The 17,516-nt window shown below is 39.6% G+C and overlaps 1 pseudogene; it reads left to right on the top strand.

Moving 5' to 3' along the window:
- Positions 1-10,968, top strand: part of LOC123732709 (DNA topoisomerase 3-alpha-like) — a 65,551-nt pseudogene extending 54,583 nt beyond the window's left edge.
- Positions 10,969-17,516: the final 6,548 nt, after the last annotated feature.

Genomic DNA, 17,516 nt, shown 5'->3' on the forward strand with positions numbered 1-17,516 from the left:
GGGGAGACTGGGGGAGGGGGGAGACTGGGGGAGACTGGGGGAGGGGGGAGAATGGGGGAGGGATGAAATGGGGGAGACTGGGGGAGGGGGGAGACTGGGGGAGGGATGAAATGGGGGAGACTGGGGGAGGGGGGAGACTGGCAGAGTGGGGAGACTGGGGAGAGTGGGGAGACTGGGGGAGACTGGGAGAGACTGGGGGAGAGTGGGGAGACGGGGAGACTGGGAGAGTGGGGAGACTGGGGGAGACTGGGAGAGTGGGGAGACTGGGGGAGACTGTGGGAGGGGGGAGACTGGGGGAGGGGGGAGACTGGGAGAGAGGGGGGAGTCTGGGGGAGACTGATTAGACGAGGAGACTGGGGGAGACTGGGGGAGGGATGAAATGGGGGAGACTGGGGGCAGAGATGAGACTGGACGGGAGAGACAAACTTTTTGAAGGAAGGTTAGTTCTGTTGTTGTGAAGGAAGGTTGGTTCTGTTGTTGTGAAGGAAGGTTAGTTCTGTTGTTGTGAAGGAAGGTTGGTTCTGTTGTTGTGAAGGAAGGTTAGTTCTGTTGTTGTGAAGGAAGGTTAGTTCTGTTGTTGTGAAGGAAGGTTAGTTCTGTTGTTGTGAAGGAAGGTTAGTTCTGTTGTTGTGAAGGAAGGTTAGTTCTGTTGTTGTGAAGGAAGGTTAGTTCTGTTGTTGTGAAGGAAGGTTAGTTCTGTTGTTGTGAAGGAAGGTTAGTTCTGTTGTTGTGAAGGAAGGTTGGTTCTGTTGTTGTGAAGGAAGGTTGGTTCTGTTGTTGTGAAGGAAGGAAGGTTAGTTCTGTTGTTGTGAAGGAAGGTTAGTTCTGTTGTTGTGAAGGAAGGTTAGTTCTGTTGTTGTGAAGGAAGGTTAGTTCTGTTGTTGTGAAGGAAGGTTAGTTCTGTTGTTGTGAAGGAAGGTTAGTTCTGTTGTTGTGAAGGAAGGAAGGTTGGTTCTGTTGTTGTGAAGGAAGGTTAGTTCTGTTGTTGTGAAGGAAGGTTAGTTCTGTTGTTGTGAAGGAAGGAAGGTTAGTTATGTTGTTGTGAAGGAAGGTTAGTTCTGTTGTTGTGAAGGAATGAAGGTTAGTTCTGTTGTTGTGAAGGAATGAAGGTTAGTTCTGTTGTTGTGAAGGAAGGTTAGTTCTGTTGTTGTGAAGGAATGAAGGTTAGTTCTGTTGTTGTGAAGGAAGGTTAGTTCTGTTGTTGTGAAGGAAGGTTAGTTCTGTTGTTGTGAAGGAAGGTTAGTTCTGTTGTTGTGAAGGAAGGTTAGTTCTGTTGTTGTGAAGGAAGGAAGGTTGGTTCTGTTGTTGTGAAGGAAGGTTAGTTCTGTTGTTGTGAAGGAAGGAAGGTTGGTTCTGTTGTTGTGAAGGAAGGTTAGTTCTGTTGTTGTGAAGGAAGGTTAGTTCTGTTGTTGTGAAGGAAGGAAGGTTAGTTCTGTTGTTGTGAAGGAAGGTTGGTTCTGTTGTTGTGAAGGAAGGTTGGTTCTGTTGTTGTGAAGGAAGGTTAGTTCTGTTGTTGTGAAGGAAGGTTAGTTCTGTTGTTGTGAAGGAAGGTTAGTTCTGTTGTTGTGAAGGAAGGTTAGTTCTGCTGTTGTGAAGGAAGGTTAGTTCTGTTGTTGTGAAGGAAGGTTAGTTCTGTTGTTGTGAAGGAAGGTTAGTTCTGTTGTTGTGAAGGAAGGTTAGTTCTGTTGTTGTGAAGGAAGGTTGGTTCTGTTGTTGTGAAGGAAGGTTAGTTCTGTTGTTGTGAAGGAAGGTTAGTTCTGTTGTTGTGAAGGAAGGTTAGTTCTGTTGTTGTGAAGGAAGGTTAGTTCTGTTGTTGTGAAGGAAGGTTAGTTCTGTTGTTGTGAAGGAAGGAAGGTTAGTTCTGTTGTTGTGAAGGAAGGTTAGTTCTGTTGTTGTGAAGGAATGAAGGTTAGTTCTGTTGTTGTGAAGGAAGGTTAGTTCTGTTGTTGTGAAGGAAGGTTAGTTCTGTTGTTGTGAAGGAATGAAGGTTAGTTCTGTTGTTGTGAAGGAAGGTTAGTTCTGTTGTTGTGAAGGAAGGTTAGTTCTGTTGTTGTGAAGGAAGGTTAGTTCTGTTGTTGTGAAGGAAGGTTAGTTATGTTGTTGTGAAGGAAGGTTAGTTCTGTTGTTGTGAAGGAAGGAAGGTTGGTTCTGTTGTTGTGAAGGAAGGTTAGTTCTGTTGTTGTGAAGGAAGGAAGGTTGGTTCTGTTGTTGTGAAGGAAGGTTAGTTCTGTTGTTGTGAAAAAAGGTTAGTTCTGTTGTTGTGAAGGAAGGAAGGTTAGTTCTGTTGTTGTGAAGGAAGGAAGGTTAGTTCTGTTGTTGTGAAGGAAGGTTAGTTCTGTTGTTGTGAAGGAAGGTTGGTTCTGTTGTTGTGAAGGAAGGTTGGTTCTGTTGTTGTGAAGGAAGGTTAGTTCTGTTGTTGTGAAGGAAGGTTAGTTCTGTTGTTGTGAAGGAAGGTTAGTTCTGTTGTTGTGAAGGAAGGTTAGTTCTGCTGTTGTGAAGGAAAGTTAGTTATGTTGTTGTGAAGGAAGGTTAGTTCTGTTGTTGTGAAGGAAGGTTGGTTCTGTTGTTGTGAAGGAACGAAGGTTAGTTCTGTTGTTGTGAAGGAAGGTTAGTTCTGTTGTTGTGAAGGAAGGGAGGTTAGTTCTGTTGTTGTGAAGGAAGGTTGGTTCTGTTGTTGTGAAGGAAGGTTGGTTCTGTTGTTGTGAAGGAAGGTTAGTTCTGTTGTTTTGAAGGAAGGTTAGTTCTGTTGTTGTGAAGGAAGGTTGGTTCTGTTGTTGTGAAGGAAGGTTAGTTCTGTTGTTGTGAAGGAAGGTTAGTTCTGTTGTTGTGAAGGAAGGTTAGTTCTGTTGTTGTGAAGGAAGGTTGGTTCTGTTGTTGTGAAGGAAGGTTGGTTCTGTTGTTGTGAAGGAAGGTTAGTTCTGTTGTTGTGAAGGAAGGTTAGTTCTGTTGTTGTGAAGGAAGGAAGGTTAGTTCTGTTGTTGTGAAGGAAGGAAGGTTAGTTCTGTTGTTGTGAGGGAAGGAAGGTTAGTTCTGTTGTTGTGAGGGAAGGAAGGTTAGTTCTGTTGTTGTGAAGGAAGGAAGGTTAGTTCTGTTGTTGTGAAGGAAGGAAGGTTAGTTCTGTTGTTGTGAAGGAAGGTTGGTTCTGTTGTTGTGAAGGAAGGTTGGTTCTGTTGTTGTGAAGGAAGGTTAGTTCTGTTGTTGTGAAGGAAGGAAGGTTAGTTCTGTTGTTGTGAAGGAAGGAAGGTTAGTTCTGTTGTTGTGAAGGAAGGTTAGTTCTGTTGTTGTGAAGGAAGGAAGGTTAGTTCTGTTGTTGTGAAGGAAGGTTGGTTCTGTTGTTGTGAAGGAAGGAAGGTTCTGTTGTTGTGAAGGAAGGTTAGTTCTGTTGTTGTGAAGGAAGGTTGGTTCTGTTGTTGTGAAGCAAGGTTAGTTCTGTTGTTGTGAAGGAAGGTTAGTTCTGTTGTTGTGAAGGAAGGTTAGTTCTGTTGTTGTGAAGGAAGGTTAGTTCTGTTGTTGTGAAGGAAGGTTAGTTCTGTTGTTGTGAAGGAAGGTTGGTTCTGTTGTTGTGAAGGAAGGTTAGTTCTGTTGTTGTGAAGGAAGGAAGGTTAGTTCTGTTGTTGTGAAGGAAGGAAGGTTAGTTCTGTTGTTGTGAAGGAAGGAAGGAAGGTTAGTTCTGTTGTTGTGAAGGAAGGAAGGAAGGTTAGTTCTGTTGTTGTGAAGGAAGGTTGGTTCTGTTGTTGTGAAGGAAGGTTAGTTCTGTTGTTGTGAAGGAAGGTTGGTTCTGTTGTTGTGAAGGAAGGTTAGTTCTGTTGTTGTGAAGGAAGGTTAGTTCTGTTGTTGTGAAGGAAGGTTGGTTCTGTTGTTGTGAAGGAAGGTTGGTTCTGTTGTTGTGAAGGAAGGAAGGTTCTGTTGTTGTGAATGAAGGTTAGTTCTGTTGTTGTGAAGGAAGGTTAGTTCTGCTGTTGTGAAGGAAAGTTAGTTCTGTTGTTGTGAAGGAAGGTTAGTTCTGTTGTTGTGAAGGAAGGTTGGTTCTGTTGTTGTGAAGGAAGGTTAGTTCTGTTGTTGTGAAGGAAGGGAGGTTAGTTCTGTTGTTGTGAAGGAAGGGAGGTTAGTTCTGTTGTTGTGAAGGAAGGTTGGTTCTGTTGTTGTGAAGGAAGGTTGGTTCTGTTGTTGTGAAGGAAGGTTAGTTCTGTTGTTTTGAAGGAAGGTTAGTTCTGTTGTTGTGAAGGAAGGTTGGTTCTGTTGTTGTGAAGGAAGGTTAGTTCTGTTGTTGTGAAGGAAGGTTAGTTCTGTTGTTGTGAAGGAAGGTTAGTTCTGTTGTTGTGAAGGAAGGTTGGTTCTGTTGTTGTGAAGGAAGGTTGGTTCTGTTGTTGTGAAGGAAGGTTAGTTCTGTTGTTGTGGAAGGAAGGTTAGTTCTGTTGTTGTGAAGGAAGGAAGGTTAGTTCTGTTGTTGTGAGGAAGGAAGGTTAGTTCTGTTGTTGTGAGGGAAGGAAGGTTAGTTCTGTTGTTGTGAAGGAAGGAAGGTTAGTTCTGTTGTTGTGAAGGAAGGAAGGTTAGTTCTGTTGTTGTGAAGGAAGGTTGGTTCTGTTGTTGTGAAGGAAGGTTGGTTCTGTTGTTGTGAAGGAAGGTTAGTTCTGTTGTTGTGAAGGAAGGAAGGTTAGTTCTGTTGTTGTGAAGGAAGGAAGGTTAGTTCTGTTGTTGTGAAGGAAGGAAGGTTAGTTCTGTTGTTGTGAAGGAAGGTTGGTTCTGTTGTTGTGAAGGAAGGAAGGTTCTGTTGTTGTGAAGGAAGGTTAGTTCTGTTGTTGTGAAGGAAGGTTGGTTCTGTTGTTGTGAAGGAAGGTTAGTTCTGTTGTTGTGAAGGAAGGTTAGTTCTGTTGTTGTGAAGGAAGGTTAGTTCTGTTGTTGTGAAGGAAGGTTAGTTCTGTTGTTGTGAAGGAAGGTTAGTTCTGTTGTTGTGAAGGAAGGTTGGTTCTGTTGTTGTGAAGGAAGGTTAGTTCTGTTGTTGTGAAGGAAGGAAGGTTAGTTCTGTTGTTGTGAAGGAAGGTTAGTTCTGTTGTTGTGAAGGAAGGTTGGTTCTGTTGTTGTGAAGGAAGGTTAGTTCTGTTGTTGTGAAGGAAGGTTAGTTCTGTTGTTGTGAAGGAAGGAAGGTTAGTTCTGTTGTTGTGAAGGAAGGAAGGTTAGTTCTGTTGTTGTGAAGGAAGGAAGGTTAGTTCTGTTGTTGTGAAGGAAGGAAGGAAGGTTAGTTCTGTTGTTGTGAAGGAAGGTTAGTTCTGTTGTTGTGAAGGAAGGTTAGTTCTGTTGTTGTGAAGGAAGGTTGGTTCTGTTGTTGTGAAGGAAGGTTAGTTCTGTTGTTGTGAAGGAAGGAAGGTTAGTTCTGTTGTTGTGAAGGAAGGTTGGTTCTGTTGTTGTGAAGGAAGGTTAGTTCTGTTGTTGTGAAGGAAGGTTAGTTCTGTTGTTGTGAAGGAAGGTTGGTTCTGTTGTTGTGAAGGAAGGTTAGTTCTGTTGTTGTGAAGGAAGGAAGGTTGGTTCTGTTGTTGTGAAGGAAGGTTAGTTCTGTTGTTGTGAAGGAAGGTTAGTTCTGTTGTTGTGAAGGAAGGTTAGTTCTGTTGTTGTGAAGGAAGGTTAGTTCTGTTGTTGTGAAGGAACGAAGGTTAGTTCTGTTGTTGTGAAGGAAGGTTGGTTCTGTTGTTGTGAAGGAAGGTTAGTTCTGTTGTTGTGAAGGAAGGTTAGTTCTGTTGTTGTGAAGGAAGGGAGGTTAGTTCTGTTGTTGTGAAGGAAGGTTGGTTCTGTTGTTGTGAAGGAAGGTTAGTTCTGTTGTTGTGAAGGAAGGTTGGTTCTGTTGTTGTGAAGGAAGGTTAGTTCTGTTGTTGTGAAGGAAGGAAGGTTGGTTCTGTTGTTGTGAAGGAAGGTTAGTTCTGTTGTTGTGAAGGAAGGTTAGTTCTGTTGTTGTGAAGGAAGGTTAGTTCTGTTGTTGTGAAGGAAGGTTAGTTCTGTTGTTGTGAAGGAACGAAGGTTAGTTCTGTTGTTGTGAAGGAAGGTTGGTTCTGTTGTTGTGAAGGAAGGTTAGTTCTGTTGTTGTGAAGGAAGGTTAGTTCTGTTGTTGTGAAGGAAGGGAGGTTAGTTCTGTTGTTGTGAAGGAAGGTTGGTTCTGTTGTTGTGAAGGAAGGTTGGTTCTGTTGTTGTGAAGGAAGGTTAGTTCTGTTGTTTTGAAGGAAGGTTAGTTCTGTTGTTGTGAAGGAAGGTTGGTTCTGTTGTTGTGAAGGAAGGTTAGTTCTGTTGTTGTGAAGGAAGGTTAGTTCTGTTGTTGTGAAGGAAGGTTAGTTCTGTTGTTGTGAAGGAAGGTTGGTTCTGTTGTTGTGAAGGAAGGTTGGTTCTGTTGTTGTGAAGGAAGGTTAGTTCTGTTGTTGTGAAGGAAGGTTAGTTCTGTTGTTGTGAAGGAAGGAAGGTTAGTTCTGTTGTTGTGAAGGAAGGAAGGTTAGTTCTGTTGTTGTGAGGGAAGGAAGGTTAGTTCTGTTGTTGTGAAGGAAGGTTGGTTCTGTTGTTGTGAAGGAAGGTTGGTTCTGTTGTTGTGAAGGAAGGTTAGTTCTGTTGTTGTGAAGGAAGGAAGGTTAGTTCTGTTGTTGTGAAGGAAGGAAGGTTAGTTCTGTTGTTGTGAAGGAAGGAAGGTTAGTTCTGTTGTTGTGAAGGAAGGAAGGTTAGTTCTGTTGTTGTGAAGGAAGGTTGGTTCTGTTGTTGTGAAGGAAGGAAGGTTCTGTTGTTGTGAAGGAAGGTTAGTTCTGTTGTTGTGAAGGAAGGTTGGTTCTGTTGTTGTGAAGCAAGGTTAGTTCTGTTGTTGTGAAGGAAGGTTAGTTCTGTTGTTGTGAAGGAAGGTTAGTTCTGTTGTTGTGAAGGAAGGTTAGTTCTGTTGTTGTGAAGGAAGGTTAGTTCTGTTGTTGTGAAGGAAGGTTGGTTCTGTTGTTGTGAAGGAAGGTTAGTTCTGTTGTTGTGAAGGAAGGAAGGTTAGTTCTGTTGTTGTGAAGGAAGGAAGGTTAGTTCTGTTGTTGTGAAGGAAGGAAGGAAGGTTAGTTCTGTTGTTGTGAAGGAAGGAAGGAAGGTTAGTTCTGTTGTTGTGAAGGAAGGTTAGTTCTGTTGTTGTGAAGGAAGGTTAGTTCTGTTGTTGTGAAGGAAGGTTGGTTCTGTTGTTGTGAAGGAAGGTTAGTTCTGTTGTTGTGAAGGAAGGTTAGTTCTGTTGTTGTGAAGGAAGGTTGGTTCTGTTGTTGTGAAGGAAGGTTAGTTCTGTTGTTGTGAAGGAAGGTTAGTTCTGTTGTTGTGAAGGAAGGTTGGTTCTGTTGTTGTGAAGGAAGGTTGGTTCTGTTGTTGTGAAGGAAGGTTAGTTCTGTTGTTGTGAAGGAAGGTTGCTTCTGTTGTTGTGAAGGAAGGTTAGTTCTGTTGTTGTGAAGGAAGGTTAGTTCTGTTGTTGTGAAGGAAGGTTGGTTCTGTTGTTGTGAAGGAAGGTTGGTTCTGTTGTTGTGAAGGAAGGAAGGTTCTGTTGTTGTGAATGAAGGTTAGTTCTGTTGTTGTGAAGGAAGGTTAGTTCTGCTGTTGTGAAGGAAAGTTAGTTCTGTTGTTGTGAAGGAAGGTTAGTTCTGTTGTTGTGAAGGAAGGTTGGTTCTGTTGTTGTGAAGGAAGGTTAGTTCTGTTGTTGTGAAGGAAGGGAGGTTAGTTCTGTTGTTGTGAAGGAAGGGAGGTTAGTTCTGTTGTTGTGAAGGAAGGTTGGTTCTGTTGTTGTGAAGGAAGGTTGGTTCTGTTGTTGTGAAGGAAGGTTAGTTCTGTTGTTTTGAAGGAAGGTTAGTTCTGTTGTTGTGAAGGAAGGTTGGTTCTGTTGTTGTGAAGGAAGGTTAGTTCTGTTGTTGTGAAGGAAGGTTAGTTCTGTTGTTGTGAAGGAAGGTTAGTTCTGTTGTTGTGAAGGAAGGTTGGTTCTGTTGTTGTGAAGGAAGGTTGGTTCTGTTGTTGTGAAGGAAGGTTAGTTCTGTTGTTGTGAAGGAAGGTTAGTTCTGTTGTTGGGAAGGAAGGTTAGTTCTGTTGTTGTGAAGGAAGGTTAGTTCTGTTGTTGTGAAGGAAGGAAGGTTAGTTCTGTTGTTGTGAAGGAAGGAAGGTTAGTTCTGTTGTTGTGAGGGAAGGAAGGTTAGTTCTGTTGTTGTGAGGGAAGGAAGGTTAGTTCTGTTGTTGTGAAGGAAGGAAGGTTAGTTCTGTTGTTGTGAAGGAAGGAAGGTTAGTTCTGTTGTTGTGAAGGAAGGTTGGTTCTGTTGTTGTGAAGGAAGGTTGGTTCTGTTGTTGTGAAGGAAGGTTAGTTCTGTTGTTGTGAAGGAAGGAAGGTTAGTTCTGTTGTTGTGAAGGAAGGAAGGTTAGTTCTGTTGTTGTGAAGGAAGGAAGGTTAGTTCTGTTGTTGTGAAGGAAGGTTGGTTCTGTTGTTGTGAAGGAAGGTTGGTTCTGTTGTTGTGAAGGAAGGTTAGTTCTGTTGTTGTGAAGGAAGGTTGGTTCTGTTGTTGTGAAGGAAGGTTAGTTCTGTTGTTGTGAAGGAAGGTTAGTTCTGCTGTTGTGAAGGAAGGTTAGTTCTGTTGTTGTGAAGGAAGGTTAGTTCTGTTGTTGTGAACGAAGGTTAGTTCTGTTGTTGTGAAGGAAGGTTAGTTCTGTTGTTGTGAAGGAAGGTTGGTTCTGTTGTTGTGAAGGAAGGTTGGTTCTGTTGTTGTGAAGGAAGGTTAGTTCTGTTGTTGTGAAGGAAGGTTAGTTCTGTTGTTGTGAAGGAAGGTTAGTTCTGTTGTTGTGAAGGAAGGTTAGTTCTGTTGTTGTGAAGGAAGGGAGGTTAGTTCTGTTGTTGTGAAGGAAGGTTAGTTCTGTTGTTGTGAAGGAACGAAGGTTAGTTCTGTTGTTGTGAAGGAAGGTTGGTTCTGTTGTTGTGAAGGAATGAAGGTTGGTTCTGTTGTTGTGAAGGAATGAAGGTTAGTTCTGTTGTTGTGAAGGAATGAAGGTTGGTTCTGTTGTTGTGAAGGAAGGTTAGTTCTGTTGTTGTGAAGGAAGGTTAGTTCTGTTGTTGTGAAGGAAGGTTAGTTCTGTTGTTGTGAAGGAAGGTTAGTTCTGTTGTTGTGAAGGAAGGTTGGTTCTGTTGTTGTGAAGGAAGGTTAGTTCTGTTGTTGTGAATGAAGGAAGGTTGGTTCTGTTGTTGTGAAGGAAGGTTAGTTCTGTTGTTGTGAAGGAAGGTTAGTTCTGTTGTTGTGAAGGAAGGTTAGTTCTGTTGTTGTGAAGGAAGGTTAGTTCTGTTGTTGTGAAGGAACGAAGGTTAGTTCTGTTGTTGTGAAGGAAGGTTAGTTCTGTTGTTGTGAAGGAAGGTTAGTTCTGTTGTTGTGAAGGAAGGTTAGTTCTGTTGTTGTGAAGGAAGGTTGGTTCTGTTGTTGTGAAGGAAGGTTAGTTCTGTTGTTGTGAAGGAAGGTTAGTTCTGTTGTTGTGAAGGAAGGTTAGTTCTGCTGTTGTGAAGGAAGGTTAGTTCTGTTGTTGTGAAGGAAGGTTAGTTCTGTTGTTGTGAAGGAAGGTTAGTTCTGTTGTTGTGAAGGAAGGTTAGTTCTGTTGTTGTGAAGGAAGGAAGGTTGGTTCTGTTGTTGTGAAGGAAGGTTAGTTCTGTTGTTGTGAAGGAAGGTTAGTTCTGTTGTTGTGAAGGAAGGTTAGTTCTTTTGTTGTGAAGGAAGGTTAGTTCTGTTGTTGTGAAGGAAGGTTAGTTCTGTTGTTGTGAAGGAAGGTTAGTTCTGTTGTTGTGAAGGAAGGAAGGTTAGTTCTGTTGTTGTGAAGGAAGGTTAGTTCTGTTGTTGTGAAGGAAGGTTAGTTCTGTTGTTGTGAAGGAAGGAAGGTTAGTTCTGTTGTTGTGAAGGAAGGTTAGTTCTGTTGTTGTGAAGGAAGGTTGGTTCTGTTGTTGTGAAGGAAGGTTGGTTCTGTTGTTGTGAAGGAAGGTTGGTTCTGTTGTTGTGAAGGAAGGTTAGTTCTGTTGTTGTGAAGGAACGAAGGTTAGTTCTGTTGTTGTGAAGGAAGGTTAGTTCTGTTGTTGTGAAGGAAGGTTGGTTCTGTTGTTGTGAAGGAAGGAAGGTTAGTTCTGTTGTTGTGAAGGAAGGTTGGTTCTGTTGTTGTGAAGGAAGGTTAGTTCTGTTGTTGTGAAGGAAGGTTAGTTCTGTTGTTGTGAAGGAAGGTTAGTTCTGTTGTTGTGAAGGAAGGTTGGTTCTGTTGTTGTGGGAAGGAAGGTTAGTTCTGTTGTTGTGAAGGAAGGTTAGTTCTGTTGTTGTGAAGGAAGGAAGGTTAGTTCTGTTGTTGTGAAGGAAGGTTAGTTCTGTTGTTGTGAAGGAAGGTTAGTTCTGTTGTTGTGAAGGAAGGTTAGTTCTGTTGTTGTGAAGGAAGGTTAGTTCTGTTGTTGTGAAGGAAGGTTAGTTCTGTTGTTGTGAAGGAAGGTTAGTTCTGTTGTTGTGAAGGAAGGTTAGTTATGTTGTTGTGAATGAAGGTTAGTTCTGTTGTTGTGAAGGAAGGAAGGTTGGTTCTGTTGTTGTGAAGGAAGGTTAGTTCTGTTGTTGTGAAGGAAGGAAGGTTAGTTCTGTTGTTGTGAGGGAAGGAAGGTTGGTTCTGTTGTTGTGAAGGAAGGTTGGTTCTGTTGTTGTGAAGGAAGGAAGGTTAGTTATTTTCCATACTGACATTTTTATCACTTTCACAACATTTTACACAAAGTCTTGGAGGGTATACAATCTTAGTCTGCTTCTCTGCTAGTCAATATCTTCCCTTCCTTCCTCTCTAACAGGAAGTACCTGTCCTGCGTTGGTTACCCAGAATGCAAGTGTTCCGTGTGGTTTCCTGACACGGTGTTAGAGGTCAACAGAGACGAGTCTGTCTGTCCCACCTGTCAGCCACGCCCCGTTCACATGTAGGTACCTGTCTGTCTGTCTGTCTGTCTGTCTGTCTGTCTGTCTGTCTGTCTGTCTGTCTGTCTGTCTGTCTGTTATACCTGTCTGTCTGTCTGTCTGTCTGTCTGTCTGTCTGTCTGTCTGTCTGTTATGCCTGTCTGTCTGTCTGTCTGTCTGTCTGTCTGTCTGTCTGTCTGTCTGTCTGTCTGTCTGCCTGTTATACCTGTCTGTCTGTCTGTCTGTCTGTTATGCCTGTCTGTCTGTCTGTCTGTCTGTCTGTCTGTCTGTCTGTCTGTCTGTCTGTCTGTTATACCTGTCTGTCTGTCTGTCTGTCTGTCTGTCTGTCTGTCTGTCTCTGTCTGTCTGTCTGTCTGTCTGTCTGTCTGTCTGTTATACCTGTCTGTCTGCCCTGATGGTAGTGGAGACAGACAGGTATAAACCAGCCACATCAAAGAGTCCTGATGAGCTGGGAGATATATCCTCTATTATAATACACTATAAATCCACCAATGGACTGGGACTACTGATATATCCTCTATTATAATACACTATAAATCCACCAATGGACTGGGACTACTGATATATCCTCTATTATAATACACTATAAATCCACCAATGGACTGGGACTACTGATATATCCTCTATTATAATACACTATAAATCCACCAATGGACTGGGACTACTGATATATCCTCTATTATAATACACTATAAATCCACCAATGGACTGGGACTACTGATATATCCTCTATTATAATACACTATAAATCCACCAATGGACTGGGACTACTGATATATCCTCTATTATAATACACTATAAATCCACCAATGGACTGGGACTACTGATATATCCTCTATTATAATACACTATAAATCCACCAATGGACTGGGACTACTGATATATCCTCTATTATAATACACTATAAATCCACCAATGGACTGGGACTACTGATATATCCTCTATTATAATACACTATAAATCCACCAATGGACTGGGACTACTGATATATCCTCTATTATAATACACTATAAATCCACCAATGGACTGGGACTACTGATATATCCTCTATTATAATACACTATAAATCCACCAATGGACTGGGACTACTGATATATCCTCTATTATAATACACTATAAATCCACCAATGGACTGGGACTACTGATATATCCTCTATTATAATACACTATAAATCCACCAATGGACTGGGACTACTGATATATCCTCTATTATAATACACTATAAATCCACCAATGGACTGGGACTACTGATATATCCTCTATTATAATACACTATAAATCCACCAATGGACTGGGACTACTGATATATCCTCTATTATAATACACTATAAATCCACCAATGGACTGGGACTACTGATATATCCTCTATTATAATACACTATAAATCCACCAATGGACTGGGACTACTGATATATCCTCTATTATAATACACTATAAATCCACCAATGGACTGGGACTACTGATATATCCTCTATTATAATACACTATAAATCCACCAATGGACTGGGACTACTGATATATCCTCTATTATAATACACTATAAATCCACCAATGGACTGGGACTACTGATATATCCTCTATTATAATACACTATAAATCCACCAATGGACTGGGACTACTGATATATCCTCTATTATAATACACTATAAATCCACCAATGGACTGGGACTACTGATATATCCTCTATTATAATACACTATAAATCCACCAATGGACTGGGACTACTGATATATCCTCTATTATAATACACTATAAATCCACCAATGGACTGGGACTACTGATATATCCTCTATTATAATACACTATAAATCCACCAATGGACTGGGACTACTGATATATCCTCTATTATAATACACTATAAATCCACCAATGGACTGGGACTACTGATATATCCTCTATTATAATACACTATAAATCCACCAATGGACTGGGACTACTGATATATCCTCTATTATAATACACTATAAATCCACCAATGGACTGGGACTACTGATATATCCTCTATTATAATACACTATAAATCCACCAATGGACTGGGACTACTGATATATCCTCTATTATAATACACTATAAATCCACCAATGGACTGGGACTACTGATATATCCTCTATTATAATACACTATAAATCCACCAATGGACTGGGACTACTGATATATCCTCTATTATAATACACTATAAATCCACCAATGGACTGGGACTACTGATATATCCTCTATTATAATACACTATAAATCCACCAATGGACTGGGACTACTGATATATCCTCTATTATAATACACTATAAATCCACCAATGGACTGGGACTACTGATATATCCTCTATTATAATACACTATAAATCCACCAATGGACTGGGACTACTGATATATCCTCTATTATAATACACTATAAATCCACCAATGGACTGGGACTACTGATATATCCTCTATTATAATACACTATAAATCCACCAATGGACTGGGACTACTGATATATCCTCTATTATAATACACTATAAATCCACCAATGGACTGGGGCTACTGATATATCCTCTATTATAATACACTATAAATCCACCAATGGACTGGGACTACTGATATATCCTCTATTATAATACACTATAAATCCACCAATGGACTGGGACTACTGATATATCCTCTATTATAATACACTATAAATCCACCAATGGACTGGGACTACTGATATATCCTCTATTATAATACACTATAAATCCACCAATGGACTGGGACTACTGATATATCCTCTATTATAATACACTATAAATCCACCAATGGACTGGGACTACTGATATATCCTCTATTATAATACACTATAAATCCACCAATGGACTGGGACTACTGATATATCCTCTATTATAATACACTATAAATCCACCAATGGACTGGGACTACTGATATATCCTCTATTATAATACACTATAAATCCACCAATGGACTGGGACTACTGATATATCCTCTATTATAATACACTATAAATCCACCAATGGACTGGGACTACTGATATATCCTCTATTATAATACACTATAAATCCACCAATGGACTGGGACTACTGATATATCCTCTATTATAATACACTATAAATCCACCAATGGACTGGGACTACTGATATATCCTCTATTATAATACACTATAAATCCACCAATGGACTGGGACTACTGATATATCCTCTATTATAATACACTATAAATCCACCAATGGACTGGGACTACTGATATATCCTCTATTATAATACACTATAAATCCACCAATGGACTGGGACTACTGATATATCCTCTATTATAATACACTATAAATCCACCAATGGACTGGGACTACTGATATATCCTCTATTATAATACACTATAAATCCACCAATGGACTGGGACTACTGATATATCCTCTATTATAATACACTATAAATCCACCAATGGACTGGGACTACTGATATATCCTCTATTATAATACACTATAAATCCACCAATGGACTGGGACTACTGATATATCCTCTATTATAATACACTATAAATCCACCAATGGACTGGGACTACTGATATATCCTCTATTATAATACACTATAAATCCACCAATGGACTGGGACTACTGATATATCCTCTATTATAATACACTATAAATCCACCAATGGACTGGGACTACTGATATATCCTCTATTATAATACACTATAAATCCACCAATGGACTGGGACTACTGATATATCCTCTATTATAATACACTATAAATCCACCAATGGACTGGGACTACTGATATATCCTCTATTATAATACACTATAAATCCACCAATGGACTGGGACTACTGATATATCCTCTATTATAATACACTATAAATCCACCAATGGACTGGGACTACTGATATATCCTCTATTATAATACACTATAAATCCACCAATGGACTGGGACTACTGATATATCCTCTATTATAATACACTATAAATCCACCAATGGACTGGGACTACTGATATATCCTCTATTATAATACACTATAAATCCACCAATGGACTGGGACTACTGATATATCCTCTATTATAATACACTATAAATCCACCAATGGACTGGGACTACTGATATATCCTCTATTATAATACACTATAAATCCACCAATGGACTGGGACTACTGATATATCCTCTATTATAATACACTATAAATCCACCAATGGACTGGGACTACTGATATATCCTCTATTATAATACACTATAAATCCACCAATGGACTGGGACTACTGATATATCCTCTATTATAATACACTATAAATCCACCAATGGACTGGGACTACTGATATATCCTCTATTATAATACACTATAAATCCACCAATGGACTGGGACTACTGATATATCCTCTATTATAATACACTATAAATCCACCAATGGACTGGGACTACTGATATATCCTCTATTATAATACACTATAAATCCACCAATGGACTGGGACTACTGATATATCCTCTATTATAATACACTATAAATCCACCAATGGACTGGGACTACTGATATATCCTCTATTATAATACACTATAAATCCACCAATGGACTGGGACTACTGATATATCCTCTATTATAATACACTATAAATCCACCAATGGACTGGGACTACTGATATATCCTCTATTATAATACACTATAAATCCACCAATGGACTGGGACTACTGATATATCCTCTATTATAATACACTATAAATCCACCAATGGACTGGGACTACTGATATATCCTCTATTATAATACACTATAAATCCACCAATGGACTGGGACTACTGATATATCCTCTATTATAATACACTATAAATCCACCAATGGACTGGGAACTACTGATATATCCTCTATTATAATACACTATAAATCCACCAATGGACTGGGGCTACTGATATATCCTCTATTATAATACACTATAAATCCACCAATGGACTGGGACTACTGATATATCCTCTATTATAATACACTATAAATCCACCAATGGACTGGGACTACTGATATATCCTCTATTATAATACACTATAAATCCACCAATGGACTGGGACTACTGATATATCCTCTATTATAATACACTATAAATCCACCAATGGACTGGGACTACTGATATATCCTCTATTATAATACACTATAAATCCACCAATGGACTGGGACTACTGATATATCCTCTATTATAATACACTATAAATCCACCAATGGACTGGGACTACTGATATATCCTCTATTATAATACACTATAAATCCACCAATGGACTGGGGCTACTGATATATCCTCTATTATAATACACTATAAATCCACCAATGGACTGGGACTACTGATATATCCTCTATTATAATACACTATAAATCCACCAATGGACTGGGACTACTGATATATCCTCTATTATAATACACTATAAATCCACCAATGGACTGGGACTACTGATATATCCTCTATTATAATACACTATAAATCCACCAATGGACTGGGACTACTGATATATCCTCTATTATAATACACTATAAATCCACCAATGGACTGGGACTACTGATATATCCTCTATTATAATACACTATAAATCCACCAATGGACTGGGACTACTGATATATCCTCTATTATAATACACTATAAATCCACCAATGGACTGGGACTACTGATATATCCTCTATTATAATACACTATAAATCCACCAATGGACTGGGACTACTGATATATCCTCTATTATAATACACTATAAATCCACCAATGGACTGGGACTACTGATATATCCTCTATTATAATACACTATAAATCCACCAATGGACTGGGACTACTGATATATCCTCTATTATAATACACTATAAATCCACCAATGGACTGGGACTACTGATATATCCTCTATTATAATACACTATAAATCCACCAATGGACTGGGACTACTGATATATCCTCTATTATAATACACTATAAATCCACCAATGGACTGGGACTACTGATATATCCTCTATTATAATACACTATAAATCCACCAATGGACTGGGACTACTGATATATCCTCTATTATAATACACTATAAATCCACCAATGGACTGGGACTACTGATATATCCTCTATTATAATACACTATAAATCCACCAATGGACTGGGACTACTGATATATCCTCTATTATAATACACTATAAATCCACCAATGGACTGGGACTACTGATATATCCTCTATTATAATACACTATAAATCCACCAATGGACTGGGACTACTGATATATCCTCTATTATAATACACTATAAATCCACCAATGGACTGGGACTACTGATATATCCTCTATTATAATACACTATAAATCCACCAATGGACTGGGACTACTGATATATCCTCTATTATAATACACTATAAATCCACCAATGGACTGGGACTACTGATATATCCTCTATTATAATACACTATAAATCCACCAATGGACTGGGACTACTGATATATCCTCTATTATAATACACTATAAATCCACCAATGGACTGGGACTACTGATATATCCTCTATTATAATACACTATAAATCCACCAATGGACTGGGACTACTGATATATCCTCTATTATAATACACTATAAATCCACCAATGGACTGGGACTACTGATATATCCTCTATTATAATAACTATAAATCCACCAATGGA

The sequence above is a fragment of the Salmo salar genome, unplaced genomic scaffold, assembly GCF_905237065.1.
Source record: "Salmo salar unplaced genomic scaffold, Ssal_v3.1, whole genome shotgun sequence".
Lineage (NCBI taxonomy): Eukaryota > Metazoa > Chordata > Actinopteri > Salmoniformes > Salmonidae > Salmo > Salmo salar.